The 14,808-nt window shown below is 55.2% G+C and overlaps 1 protein-coding gene across 15 annotated transcripts in view; it reads right to left on the reverse strand.

Moving 5' to 3' along the window:
- LOC105469257 (RNA binding fox-1 homolog 3) overlaps positions 1 to 14,808 on the reverse strand; it is a 524,235-nt gene that overhangs the window by 426,523 nt on the left and 82,904 nt on the right. The window contains exon 1 of one of the 15 annotated variants that reach the window (XM_011720101.3): positions 2,534 to 2,729. The exons of 13 other annotated variants lie outside the window; for them this stretch is intronic. The gene's annotated coding sequence lies outside the window, so the exon portion shown is untranslated. Of the gene's footprint in view, positions 1 to 2,533; positions 2,751 to 14,808 lie in introns of those variants that run through there. One more of the 15 variants, XM_011720096.3, reaches the window with a different exon arrangement.

Genomic DNA, 14,808 nt, shown 5'->3' on the forward strand with positions numbered 1-14,808 from the left:
AGGCTCTTGGTCTTACGGAGGAGGAGTCAGGGAAATGGCCAAACATGGCCCCCTAGCCATGTTTCACCAAACATGGCCCCGTAGCCAAGTGGCACCCACTTGAATGCATTCACCATTGGGCATGGCTGTGCCATGGCCAGGTGGCACATACCTGGATGCATTCACCATCAGGCACAGCTGCCCTGACCATATCCCATCCTCCTGTGGACCCTCCTCCCCACAGTGGGGGCCTTTCTTGGTGAAATGGCACAGCAGGGTGGTGAAAGGGCTGCCTTGGAACCAGACTGCTTGAGTTTGAATCACAGCTCAGCCTCTTACCAGCCATGTGGCCTCAGGCAGGCTGCATGATCTTTCTGAGCTCCAGCGTCCTCTACTCCACAGTGGGAGCCCCACAAGCTTGCCTACTGGAAAGAACCGTGGGCGATGTCAGTGAGGCGGCACAGGCGCTGGGCACTCCACACAGCCTCCCGGGCCAGCACATAGAGCCATTTCTCCGAGTGTGGTTCCTGGGTCTATGTGGGCCCAAGTGCCGTAGTGGGCCTCTGTGGTTGGCCTTCTGGGCCTGCCCCTGCACATCTAGTAGCCAGCTCGCCCCTGCTTCCCCCAGTCTAACCTGGAATTTGGCTAAGGCTGCCAATCAAGATGCCCTGCCCAGCATGGGCATGTGACCAGACCTGCCAATCCTTGAGGCACTGTGATTGGTACAGGGGCAGGCACGTGACCTCAGCCAGGCCAATCGGTGTCCTTCCCTGGTATTTCTCCTTACCGAAGGTCAATGGAGAGAAGCCCTCGACCCCTCTGGAGTTGCTGGGTGGGGACCGTGTGTACCAGACTTGCCCATGACACGCTCCCACCATCTCCACCCTGCACTGGACAGAGGAAGCCACTGGAAGCAGCAGAAAACGCAGCCAGCACACCTGGGATTCTGCTCACCTCCCAGCATCCACACAGCCAGGCGCCCCCTCACCCCATCCTTCCCAACAGCATGTACCTCTGCAGTGAGCTACATTCCAAACATGCACCTGGGAATCTGACACACGGGTACGCACTCGGCAGTCACGCAGACATGCACTCCCTGCGCCTCACACACCCAGGTGGCCTGAATCACGCCTCGTTGTTGTAATCTTGACAAACCACTGGTGTCTCCTGGATCTCAGCAACCACACAGTGATATCCTGCCCTTTTGTGGCCACTTCCCGACAGGCTCTGGGGCCACAGGCTGCCCCCACACCCCTACTGTCGCTCAGCAACACCACAGCCACCCCTAGTAACCCTGGCCCTAAGCCACAGCATCTAGCACAAGCCTCTGGGTGGCACCCGCATCCCCCCAGGCCCTGTGGATCCACCGGACCGTGGAGCATTTCTATTTGGTTAACGCCACAGCTTGGGAAGGACAAAGATGGCCCAGTGCATATGAAAGTCCTCTGTGTACTGCGAAATGGAACCGTGCAAAAGCTGTGGCTGGTGTGGAGCTGTTCTCTTGGGACTTGGTGGGAGAGCACAGGGAGCTTTCCAGAAAGACCAGACAGGAGGCTGGAGCTCAGCGCCGTCCCATTCCTAGTCCCCACTTCCCTAGAGCCGCCACCTCTTTGCTGCCTGGGGTGAGGGAATTCTCCCGACTCTCGAACACACCCTCGGGTGTCCTGAGGCAGAAGTTGGCCTCAGCCTGCGTGCACCTGGTAACACCTGGCCCCACCCACACAGCTACAGGAAGGTAGAACTTGGCAGGAGGACAGGAGACCCTTTCCGGAGAAGCAACGCTCAAGCCAAAGGCTGAGCTTCCATCTGGATCAGCAGAGCCCTGCTCCGGTGAAGCCCTGTGGCAAGGCTCCCACTGCTCCCCAGGCCAGGTCACCTCATAGTTGGGACCCCTGGGGGTGTGCCAGCCTGCAGCTGGGAGACGGTGCATGGCCCAGGGCCCAGTGATCCAGCCACTCCCCCATCTGACCCCCACGCAGCTCCCGCCATGTGTCAAGTCACTTGTACCCCAGGTCTCTCCCGTCTCCTGTGTTACACTGATCCCCTTCCCTGAGACCTGCAGAAGCTCATCCACAGGGTGGCAAGAGAACCGCAATTGGAGAAGAGCCCCCAGCACACAGAGAAAACAGGAAATGCTGGCCGCGGGCAGCGCAGTTCCTTCTCAGAGTCTCTGCTCTGCTCTTCCCTTGAGGATGTTCTCTCTTCCCTCCTCCATCGGAAAACCTGTTTGCCTTTCAGTTTCAACCCAAGGCCACCTCCCACATTGTCCCTAAGTACCCACCCTCCTCAAGGAGGTATCTGCCCCTTCTCTGGGTCCCTGCTGTGGCATCCACACACCACGTTGGTGCGGTGGGCAGGCATTCGAGGCTCCGGGCTGAGGCTGCACCGCTTCAGAGACCATCGCCACCTTTCACCCCCGCACTGAGCCCCCCACGCTGCTAGCACATCACACGGAGTAAACTGCTGCTGGGTGGATTGGCTACGGGTCTTCTCCAGCAAAGAACATAGTTTATCTTCTTCCTTCCAGAAACCTGGCTTTAATCGAGGCGCTCACCTCCAGGACCGAAGTCAAGGTCTCCTCCGCTCCAACAGCCTTGAGTCCAAGGTTCTGTGTGCCCACAGCCAAGAACATTTCACCAGGCCAACAGAGAGAGAGGGGAGAGTCAGAGAGAGAGCAGAGAGTCGGAGAGAGAGAGGCAGAGAGAGCGCGCACAGCCCTGGCTGGGAGCACCAGCTGCTGCTGTATCAGTCTGCATTCTCCGGGCATGACAAACGTTCAACACAACAAATGAAGAAAAATGAACTATTTCCATTGCCTAAAATACTCCCATCCCCACGGGGCTTAAGATAAAAAGTAAGAAGGGACAGGCATTGAATTGAAGAGAACGCAGGTGGCATGAGCTCTATGAAATGCCCATGTGTGGCCACACTCCCCTCCCTGGGCACCCCTGCCCTTCCACCAGCATGCCCAGGCCTGCCCCCTGCCCTGGAGAACCAGGATACCCAGCTCCTGGGCAGAGAGACCCAGGCTGTCACCCCATGTAGGATTAAATGAGGCTGACTCAAAAGAGCTGCTTCATAAATATTCACGCCCAACCCAGAGGGGCTCCAGGCCTTAGAAAGAGCCAGAGCTCTGTTCACACCCCGAGGTCAGAGTTCATCCCCAGAGGAGGTCCTGGGACCCTCATTCCTCTAATTACTCCTGAGAGCCTGGCCCAGCTGGTAGAGATGGGATGGAAAGTCTCAGGTAACTCGGATGAGAAGCTAGGAGGACCCGTGCGATGGAGCCACAGACTTGGGGCCTCCCCAGGTGTGCCCTCCGAAAGCACGCTGGAGCAACACACTGTGCACGGACGGATGGACGGATGGATGGACGCAACGTGCTGCAGCCATGCGCTGGAACGATACCTGCCCCAGGAAGAGAGGAAGCTCTGACACATGCTGCAATATGGGTGGACCTTGAAAACATGATGCCGAGACAAGCCAGACACAAAAGGTCGCATGTCGTACAATCCACCGATAAGAGGGCCCTCGGGGAGTCCCACTCGTAGACACAGAAGGTAGCATGGGGGTTGCTGGGCTGGGGATGGGAAGGGGGAGCCGGTGTTTTATGGGCGCAGCGCTTCAGCTGGGGAAGATGAGAACGTTCTGGAGGTGGATGGTGATGATCGCACAGCAATGTGAAGGCGCCGAATGCCACTGGCTGAACTGTGCACTAAAAATGGTTCACACGGTTAATGTTATGTCACGTGTATTTTATCATCAGAAGAAAAAGGAGGGCCGGGCCCTGTGGCTCACGTCTGTAATCCCAGCACTTTGGGACGCTGAGGCAGGTGGATTACTTGAGGTCAGGAGTTTAAGACCAGACTGACCAATATGGTAAAACCCTGCTTCTGCTAAAAATAAAAAAAGTAGCCGGGTGTGGTGGAAGGTGCCTGTAATCCCAGCTACCTGGGAGGCTGAGACAGGAGAATCGCTTGAACCCGGGGGCGGAGGTTGCAGTGAGCCAAGATCACGCCACTGCACTCCAGCCTGGACTACAGAGTGAGACTGTCTCAAAAAAAAAACAAAAGAAAGGAAGGAAGACAATGATGGAGTGAGGGAGGAATGGAAGAGTGCTGAACTTTCGAAGCGGGAGTGGGGTGCAGGGGCCCCCATTGCTGCTGGCTGAGCTCTGACCCAGTGCTTCAATTACTCAGCAGGGAGAGAAGTTGTCAGGACGACTCAAAAACTCCAAGGTGCAGTGAAAACCCACCCAGCCCACCACTGGCCTCTCATCCACGGCTTCAAAGAGGGAAGGCCGGGGGAAAACCCCACGGTCATTAAACAGATTGTGCTGGGGGAAAGTGATCATTTTGGTAACATGGACGGAAAATCAGGAAATTTCCAGTTCTGAGACACATGATCCCCAGCCTTCCTTCCCTCTGGCAATCTCAGGAGCTGCCTGGCCTATTCCTGACTCAACACCAAAGCTCCCGGCAGATCCCTCACCTTCTTGAAAGCTGCTGGCCCGAGGTCTGACCCGGTATTGATCCTGCAAGTGCAGACAGGAGGCAGCCGGAGAAACCCAACGAGACTCCCATAATTACACGGAGATAAGACTATCAGGTGGAATTAAACAGTGCCCACAGGCAGACCACTTGGCTACATCCTCCGTCTCTCCCCTCCCTCCTCCTTCTTTTCCCCAGGACTGCAAAATAAATTATCCTGTGAAGTCAGCAGAGGCTGAGCTATGGAAACAATTAAACAGAAATTAAATCTAATTCATTTATACTCCGAGCACAAGTGGATAATGTAGGTTTTTTTCTCTCTCTTCTCTTTTCGCCTTGGTGTTAGAGAGGACTATTATGGGAAATTAATCACGAGACATGGCAGTGAAAGTGATCTATCACTCTTGCCAGTGCACAGACCGACTGTACACGATCTATGACAGCAGCTACACATGTGAGGTGACGCTGTTTGGGAGAAGGGGGCGGGCACGGATGGGGGGCACCTGACGGAAGCCCATGTGATGGCCTGGCCGGGGCTCCAAGTCCTCCAGATCGGAGGGTGCTGGAAAGAGCCTTGCGCGTGAGTTTCCCCGGGCTTATTCAGGTGTCTCCAAAGCCTGGCTCATACCCACGTGGGGAAAACACCGTAATCCTGAACACTGGCGGTGCTGGGGCCTGGAGGCTGTGGGGAAGCCCACCGGATTTTTCTCCTGCCACTGGAAGGGCAGGGCTTGGCGGAACAGCCCCTGGGAGGAGGACCTGCAAGAACAAGCCAGGCCTCAGGCTCCCCGTCCAAAACCGGGGGTGAGGCCCCCTGCCCTGCCTCCCCTAACAGAAGCAGCACGGGGCGGAGTAGGGGGCAAATGAGCAAACCCACAGGAAGGCGTTGAAGAAGGAAAGCCGCAGAGTGGTGTCTAGCTCCGGGCCCAGCGAGGCTCGCTCCAGCTTTCCTGCTTTCAAGAGAAACAATTTGGAAAATTGTTTTCCCATCGTAGGGAGGGTAGAGATGGCATAAATAGAACATTTCCTCCAAATGAAGGGAGGGCCGAGGCGGCCGCGGCCAGGAACAGCCAGCAGGAGAAAGCCAGCCATCACAGGAGACGTGTCTTCAGGATGCCGTCACCGGGAAGCACCAAGAGAAGCCCAGGGCTGGCAGGTCCCCCTAAGACTGGGGGATACCGGGCCCCCAGAACAGATGCTCTGGAGGTAAACCAAGGAGCTGGGGTGCTGGGGAAGCCTGAGCTTTGAACTCGGCATAAAAATCGGAAGAAACAAAGGTCAGTTTCTATTCTGCTGCTCTCCTGAAGGGCAGGCAGCCCTCTCAGCAGATGGGGCCGTCCCTGGGAGCCCGCACACCCCACGCCCCCACCCCCAGGGCTCAGGCACCCCACAGAGTCCTCCTGCCATGCTCTCAAGGAAGCAGAACAAGAGACCTGCCAGTGACGGCAAGCAAAGGTGTGTCCCGCAAGTCCTAAGCCCTCTGGCCCTGGAATGGCCGCGGCTTTGCAGCCCACCCAGCTCAGAGGTGGGCCCGAGCTAGCCAGGACCAGGGCGGGAACGGGGAAGAGAACCCCTCAAGAGGGAAAGGGCCACAGCCCTGCTTCCCTGCTAAGAGGAGACGGCCTCCCTGCCGATCCCCTCCCCGCGTGTCCCCTCCCCTTTACCTGTCCTGTCCACGCTGTCAGGATCATAGCATCTATCATCACTGTCGAGCGTTAGTCTTGCCTGGAAGGTTTGGCCCTCGGCCCTGGCTCCTGGAAGGTCACCCCTAAGCCCTTGGAGTATCCTGCCTGAAAGAGCATCCCTGTTTACCTGGGGCCACGCCATGTCAGCTTGACCCCTGGAGTGGCTGGAGACTGAGGTCAGTACCTGGGTGGTCCGTCACGTCTCCATGACTGAGACCCGATAAAACTCTAGACACCAGGGCTGGGGTGAGCGTCCCCGGCTGGCAACACCCACACGTGCTGTCCCGTACCGTTGCTGCGGGAGGAGCGGCAGAGCTCCAGCCTGCTTCCCGGGACCCTGCCCTGCCTCTGTGTTGCTCCCCATGGCTGGTTTTCATCTGCATCCGTTCACTGGAATAAGTTGTCACCTTGAAGATAGTGGCTGTGCCGAGTTCTGAGTCATTCTAGCAACCCTGAGCCTCAATGGTCCACAAAGCACATTGAAAGTCACCAAGCCAGGTCTCCCCTGGGCAATCGAGGACACCAAGGCCCAGGCTTGAGTGAATTGCCCAAGTCACGCAGCTCCCTGGTCGACGGGGCCGGGACCAGTGTCTCTCCCAGCTTGCCCCGGCCTCCTCGCCTGTGGAGTAGGGCTCGCCAGGCAGTGTCAGCCGGTGGCAGTGTGACATCGCCCCAGGCAGGCCAAGCAGGTGACCAGGCAGCAGGGCAGGAGACAGCAGGGGTGGGACACAGGCTGCTCCCCGTCAGCCAGAGACTGGGGACGTGCAGGGCAGCTGCCAACCTTCATCTCCGGGGACAGCAGTGAGGACTAGAAGGAGCATGTCAGGCCAAGGCAGGGAGCAGCCTGGAGCCGCAGCCGGGCGAGCTGCCCTCCTGTGTGCACGTGCCAAGGTCCAGGGGTCAGGGGCCAGGAACACAGAATGTGCATTAAAACCCCAGCCCGTACTCCCACACCCAGACGCACATGTTCCCACAGCGCCTGCCCCCTGCCACCAGCCCACCAGCCGCCTGCCTCTGCCTGGCCTCACACACAGGGCCAGAGGCCTAGAAGTGGTTAATGTCCTCGGCCGCCTGAGCCTGGCACCTCGGCCTGGGGGCAGACAGCGCCACGCCGCAAAGAGGCCAGCACCTGCCACGGGGCCTAGGCTGGCGGAGCACAAGGGTGGGGTTCATGTTGGGCTCCCCTCCAGGGCTGTAGGGAAAGAGTGCCTCGGGCCCTCCCAGCTGTCCGGGTGCCACGCACAGCCTCCCCCAGCAGACACACTTGCACACAGCTTCCAGACCGGCTTCTATCTGAAGTCGCCCCATGTTGCAAGAGGTCCCCACCAGATCCAGCTACACGAGTTACAGGCCTCAGAGCAAAATGCAACTGGGAGGCCCTTGTTTGAATCTCACAATGGTGACGGCAGAGCACCGAGCCAAGCACAAGCCCTCCTGAGCAGGGAGCACACGGATGAAGCCAGCCTGGCCCTGCAGCCAGAGCCACTCCTGGCTGTCTGGGAGGGGCCTGCAGACACGCAGAGAGGGTGGGGGGCATGAGAGATGCAGCTTGTTCCCCTTATACCAGGTAAAGCCAGGGACCTGCTGCTCAGTGACCACAGCAATGCACCGGTACATACAGGCATGCAGACACACACGGATACACACTCACGCTCACACACACACAGACACACTCACACCCACACACAGATACACGTCAGTGACCACAGCAATGCACCAGTACATACAGGCATGCAGACACACACTCACAGATACACACACACACTCCCACACACAGCTACACACACATGCTCACACACAGACACACACACACTCATGCTCAGACGAACACGCACACTCATACATACATTCACACCCTCACATACACTCACACTGAGACATAGATACAAACACACTCAGGCACACCCTCACATACACACTCACATACACTCACACACACAGACTCACATACACTCTCATACACACAGACACACACAGACACATACACACCGATACACACATTCACACACTCAGATACACACAGACACATACAGATACATTGACACACACACACATTCACACAGACACACGCACAGATATATACTCCACACAGACACACACATACATTCACACGCAGACACATGTATAGACACACACACTCATATACACTCACACACAGATACATTCATACATAGATGTACGCACTCACAGACACACTCATGCTCAGACACACACAGAGATACACATACATTCACACAGGCACACACTCACAGACATATACATTCACAGATACATAGGCACACACACAGACAAGTGTGGACACACAAAAACACACAGTCACACATGCCCATATATATATTCTTAAGGCACTTTTTTGCTAAATAAGTTTTATCTCAGGTCATTCAAGTCCTAGATAAGTGTGTGGCCTAACTAATATCCATTGCCAGTGAAGTGGACATGGGAGTTTTTCAGTGAAGTCAGTGGCTCAGGACTCGGGGCCAGAGTGAGTGACAAAGGAGGGCCCTGCTGCTGCTCCCGCCGCCAGTGACAGGTTGACCTCCACCTGACGGACTCTGGGACCAGTGCAGGCCACACTGGAGGGGAGACCCTGGAAAAACTCGGGCCACTGGAAATGCTCCTAAAATGTGTGGTTGCCTCTACTGCTGAAAAACTGTTTTCATGGCACTGTGTGATCCCCTGAACAGCTCCCCACTCTCTAAGTCTCCACCTTTGAGGAACTGTTCTCTGGTGCTGCTTTTCTGGAATGTTCCCTGCCATTATTTTTCTAGAAATTGCTCTAACCCAGAGGCCCTGTGTCATGCTGTCCTCCTAAAGGCAGCCCTGAGCCTCAAGTCCACCAGTCTCCAGATTCTCTCCCTCCTCAAAAACCATCCTCAGGAGCTAGAGGCCCCCAAACTTCATGTCCAGACACAAACTCTCCTGCCGGCACCAGGGCTGGAGCCCTGAGGGGCCATCCCCACCGCGCAGCACCCCCGAGCTAACTTTTACCCAACTATTTTCAGGGTACACTTGGGTGTCTTGAGAGATCCTTGGTTGTATTAAGACAGTATCATCTCTAAAGTCCTCTCACCCAACACACACACCACCTCTCCCCACTGAGAGGACACGAGATTCACCTCAGGAATGTCAGATTTCATCCAAAGTAGAGGGCAGGGCGCGGTGGCTCACGCCTGTAATCCCAGCACTTTGGGAGGCCAAAGTGGGCAGATCACCTGAGGTCAGGAGTTCAAAACCAGCCTGGCCAACATGGTAAAAACCCTGTCTCTACTAAAAATACAAAAATTAGCTGGGCGTGGTGGTGGGTGCCTGTAATCCCAGCTGCTCGGGAGGCTGATGCAGGAGAATCGCTTGAACCTGGGAGGTGGAGGCTGCAGTGAGCCGAGATGGCGCCACTGCACTCCAGCCTGGGTGACAGAGCAAGACTCCGTCTCGGGGAAAAAAAAAAAAAAAAAAATTCAAGGAAGCTCTGACTCAGGCTACAACAGGCACTGACTTTGAGGACATTATGCTGAGTGAAATCAACCAGGCAGAAAAGGACAGATCCCATAGATTCCATGAGTATGAGGTTCCCAGAATAGCCAAATCCATAGGGACAGAAGGAAGAATGGAGGTTGCCAGGGGCTGGGGGGGTTGGAACAATGTGGAGTTGTTTCTGGGGGACAGACTTTCCCTCTGGGAGGAGGGAAAAGCTCTGGAGATGGGTGGTGGTGACAGCCGCACCACAACGCGAACGCTCTTTATACCCCTGGCTTCTAAACGGTTAAGACGGCAAATTTTATGTGATGTATGTTTCATCACAATCTAAAAAGCAAAGTTTAAATGTCTCAAGGATGGAACTGAACTGGCCTAAATGTCATCAGTCACCACCAAACCCCACCGTGTTTCAAGTGTTCAGAGGGCGGGAAAGGGGCTGGAGGGAGGAGGGGTCCTTCTGTGCTCTCAGACACATCCCCGAAATGTTGACGTGAAAGTTTCCGTGGCTCTTCTCACATTCCTCATGGTGAAGAGACCCAAGTCCTCAGTGGTGACTCTCTCTGTATTTTGAGTTCTGTTGTCCCTGGTGAGCCAACCAAAGAGAGGATGTGATCAAGGGCCCCATCGGTTCGTGGACAGAGAGTTACTGAGGCTGGTGGAGCTTCAGGTGAACACGCAGCTGCCAGGATTCTGGTGAGGGATACGGCGAGCCGCCTGTCCTCAGGACTCACAACCCCATGGGGTAGAAGGAGATGGGTAAACACAAATTAAACACAAGGTAATAAAACGCAAAACTAATAGAAGGCGAACCTTCTAAACTAGTCAGCAAATTTTCAGTGGTCCTCGATTTCAGAAGGTAGACAAGAGTTTAGCGTCCGGATACCTTAACCCCCACAGCCTTCTACACCCTGTATCTCACTCTCCCCTGGCCACCTCAGCAGCACTGGAAAATGGGGCCAGCCTTTCACAGCCTCGAGTGGAGGTTTGGGTTTCTGTCCTGCCTTCATGACCCCCTTGTCGCTCTTCCCTTCTGGCCCTCAGTTTCCCCATCATTAAAACCAGGGAGTTGGGTTAAATGGTCCCTAAGACCCCTTTGAAGTTCCCCGTTCTATGATTGAGGACCTTTGAGTTTTCCTCCTAAGAGAGGATTCCAGGAACACAGAGTTCTGAAAATAAAATAATCCTGCTCCCCATTTGGATAAAACGATGAGTCTGGCAGAAGGGTACTGCAGACACCAGTGTCTGGGCAGGCTTACCAACACACGGTAGACATGCTGCAGGTTCAGAGCCATTTCCCTGGAACCAATATTTACAAACACTCTGTCTCAGCGTCAAAGCAGGCAAACAGCTTCACAGGAGTTTAATGGAGACCTCTCCTCCCCCGGCTTAATGGAGGCAGCCTGCTCTCTCCTCGGCAACCTCCCGATGGTTTTAAAGAGGAAAAACACCCACAACAAAACACACCTTCACTCTCACGGTGGGCATTTAGGCCAGCTCTGGGATTTCACTGCCAGATGACTGCCTTGAATCTGTGGCAGCATCCCCCTCCGAGGATGCCAACCTCAGGTTGTGAAAGCTCTTTCCTCCCTCCACCAACAACTTGCAGAACGGGGGGTTAGATCCTGCTGCCCCTGGCCGGGCTGGGAGCATGGAGCAAGCACGGGCACTGGGGGTTAGATCCTGCTGCCCCCAGCCGTGCTGGGAGCGTGGAGCAGGCACGGGCACTGCATCTTCCAGCACATGGCTCTGTCCTGCAGCAGGTGCATAGCTTCTCGAACGTGGCGTCATGGGGTGGGTTCAAGCCGAATGCATATGGCTCTGCCCCCACAGCAGGTGTAAAGGGAGCCCCAGTTTGCATAGTGCCTCAAACACAGCATCATGGGTGGGTTCAAGCTGAATCTCCCCAACCCCTGTTTAGTTCTGTCCCACTGACTGCTTAAGATCTCCATTATTCCATAATTGGCTAACAAGGATTCTTGCGTATTATTCACTGTCAGACAGCAACACCCTGCCATGCTCCTCAAAGCATATTGCCCTCAAGGGCTCTGGCATAGAAAGAGCCCAACCATGCCTCCCAACCTTTCGGGGAGCCCTGTAAACCAGAGTGTGGCGCTGTTGACATTTGGGGTGGGGCCATTCCTTCCTAGTTGTGGGGCCGTCCTGTGCATTGTGAGGTGTGGAGCAGCGTCCCTGGGCCCCTCCCACTGGACACCAGGAGCACCCCACCTCCAAATGAGAAAATGGAAGATGTCTCCAGACATTGCCAAATGTCCCCCAGGGACAACATCACCCCCAAGTTGACAACCTTGCCATAAACTAAAGCACCACAGGCACATCAGGGGGCAAGAATCACCATCCTCCTAAAAAAGAGTGAGCCAGAGGCCAGGGCCTCCTGTACTTGTTACACGGAGTCACCAAGTTACAGGTGAGTTTGCCGAGAAGTGAGAAAGACTCGTTTTCAAAGCTCTGGAAATGCTTCCCAGTCTTCCCGGAGGGGCCCCCTGCCAATACCAGCTGGATTTCTGTAACACCGCACTCCCTCTCATCCCCATTCTAGAATTATCTGCACCTCTGTAAAGTGTCTATAATCACATACACGTAATCGAATCGAAGTTGTCAGGCTTGCCAGGAGCTCAGTGTCTAAAGGAACATTGTCGGAATTCCTTGGGAAGTATATTATAATTCCAATCACCATCATCTATTTTTCTAAGCTTGGATTTTTGTAGAGGAAAGTTGTTGCCTTGTTTGAGTATATATTCTTTTTTTTTTTTTTTTTTTTTTTTTTTTTTTTGAGACGGAGTCTCGCTGTGTCTCCCAGGCTGGAGTGCAGTGGCGTGATCTCGGCTCACTGCAAGCTCCGCCTCCCGGGTTCATGCCATTCTCCCGCCTCAGCCTCCCGAGTAGCTGAGACTACAGGCGCCCGCCACCACGCCCGGCTAGTTTTTTGTATTTTTAGTAGAGACGGGGTTTCACCGTGTTAGCCAGGATAGTCTCAATCTCCTGACCTCGTGATCCACCCGCCTCGGCCTCCCAAAGTGCTGGGATTACAGGCTTGAGCCACCGCGCCCGGCTTGAGTATATATTCTATGAGTACATTTTAATTCAAAAGGGATCAAAACTCATTTTTTCTTTAGAATTTCAATCCGTCTCTTGTGATAACTGGAAAAATGCTGGAATCCCCCACCCAGGATGGGGATCGCTGACCTACAGCCTGGGAGGAAAGCCCGAGAAAAGTGGCTGGATTCAGTAGGACAAGCTGGCTGCGGAGACGAGCCACCGCCACCCCTGAAGCCCATTGGCTCTGCTGCAGCTCAAAAGTTCGCCTCTAGGCTGCTTCCAGATTGGGGCACGCCAGGGGCACTGACACCATCCAGCCACAGTGCAGGGGACTAAGCCAGGAAAGGAAATCCATGCAGCCAGCACTCAGCCATCTTACCTGGAGGCGACACCAGCACTGCCAGTCACAATCCCTCAGGGAGAGCTAGCAAGCCGTGTGGCCCCACTGACGAGCAAGGGGGCAGCACCATGAGGGCAGTGTGACTCTCAGGTGGTCACCCACAGAGGCTCGGCCACAGCAGCCATGAACCCTGCCTGGAGGGGCCACGCAGAGGCAGCCGCCGGTGCTCGTGATGAAGCCAGCCTCATCTACGAAACAGGACCATGCATTGAGCCAAGTGACTTCCTTCCCAAAAGAGAACCCAGAATGATCATCACGCATTTTGTCACCTATCACACGATCCTAAATCCCAGGGAATTTCTGCAAGGCTCTGTCTCTCCCACTGACAAAGAGTGAGGTCAGGACAGTGGCCTGAATGCCCAGAGTGGTCCCCGGACCCACTCTTGGGCCAGGTCATGAGATAGGAAGCATCCTGATCAGTAGCAAGGGGTCAGAGCAGAGGACGGTGGGGTTGGCAAAGGGAAAAACCACAAAGGCAGTAGGGGAAGAGCACCGCCGCCCCAGAAAAACCAAGTCCTGGTGGCCGGACATGAAACGGACATGAGCACTCGGTTCCGTTGCCCTGGCACATAGAGTTTGAAGGGTCATGGCATGGCACGGACGAACCAGGCAGGCCTCATTCTATGCAGAGGGTTTTGTACAGACAGTGATTCACCTTGCACCTTCCACTCATACCCACTTTGGGTGAGGGAACTGAGTGTATGAGAGGGTTTGGAACAAAACCATCGTGTGACACCAGGTCAGCCCCCTCCTGCTCTTAGCTCTATAGCCAGCCAGGCTGGGGGGGCTACAAGGTAACCAGACACAGAAGGACTCTACGGCTGGAAGACTCACAAGTCACTTGCCAGCCCCATCACCAGTGACCAATCCCGCAGGTGAGGCATCTACCTCTACCCCCACCCTGGGCAGCCTGAGCACCTCGGTCCTCCTGGCTGGATCCTGTCTCCTCTTCCCGCCACTCTGAGCTACTCATGCCTCTAGGCACAGAAGTACCTCCCTGTCACCCGCCCAGACAAAGGAGGATCTTTTAGCTCCGCTTGGTGTCCTGTCTGCACCTGGGGACGCAGAGCACGCCCGCCACCTCTTCCCTGCCGGGAGCTTCAGTTCAGCTGGCTGGAAGCTAAGCCCTTCCTTTTCTTTCTTTTCTCTCTTTTCTTTCTCCAACTGCCCTTCTAGGAGAGAGATGAAAAGCCATGTCTTTTTGGAAACGCCCATCCTGCCATTGCATATAGAAGATCCACCATCGCTGAAATCTCAACACTAAAAAAGAACCTGGGGGAGCGCGGTTCCGCAGCTGTGCCTGGTACCTCTGCGCTCAGCTACTTGGTGGGCTTCGTACCCTCTCCTGGCCAACTCCCTTCCCCACCAGCTTTGTCTCTCCCGTGTCTATTTTAGTGGCTGATCAGTGTGCCTCTGTTTCCCAACCCAGGGCTTACGCATGTGCATTTCTATACATTATTCCCTCCACGGAGGCTTCTGAGCCATGAAAATGGCTCCTTATGCAAATCAAGGGCTCCTCCATCTGCTTCCGATATCCCCCACTTCCCCTTCATAACCTGTTTGAGGGGATGCGGTACAGGCAGCAGATGATGCAACTTTATTTTTGTAAACCCAGTTGGTCCTGGAGTGCTGGCAGCCACAATAATAGGAGAGTATGCCTGTTACTGCCTCTCTGTGAGAAACCAGCCAGGAGGGGCTCCTGGGGCAAAAGGGAAGGGGCGGC

This window comes from Macaca nemestrina, chromosome 17, assembly GCF_043159975.1.
Source record: "Macaca nemestrina isolate mMacNem1 chromosome 17, mMacNem.hap1, whole genome shotgun sequence".
Lineage (NCBI taxonomy): Eukaryota > Metazoa > Chordata > Mammalia > Primates > Cercopithecidae > Macaca > Macaca nemestrina.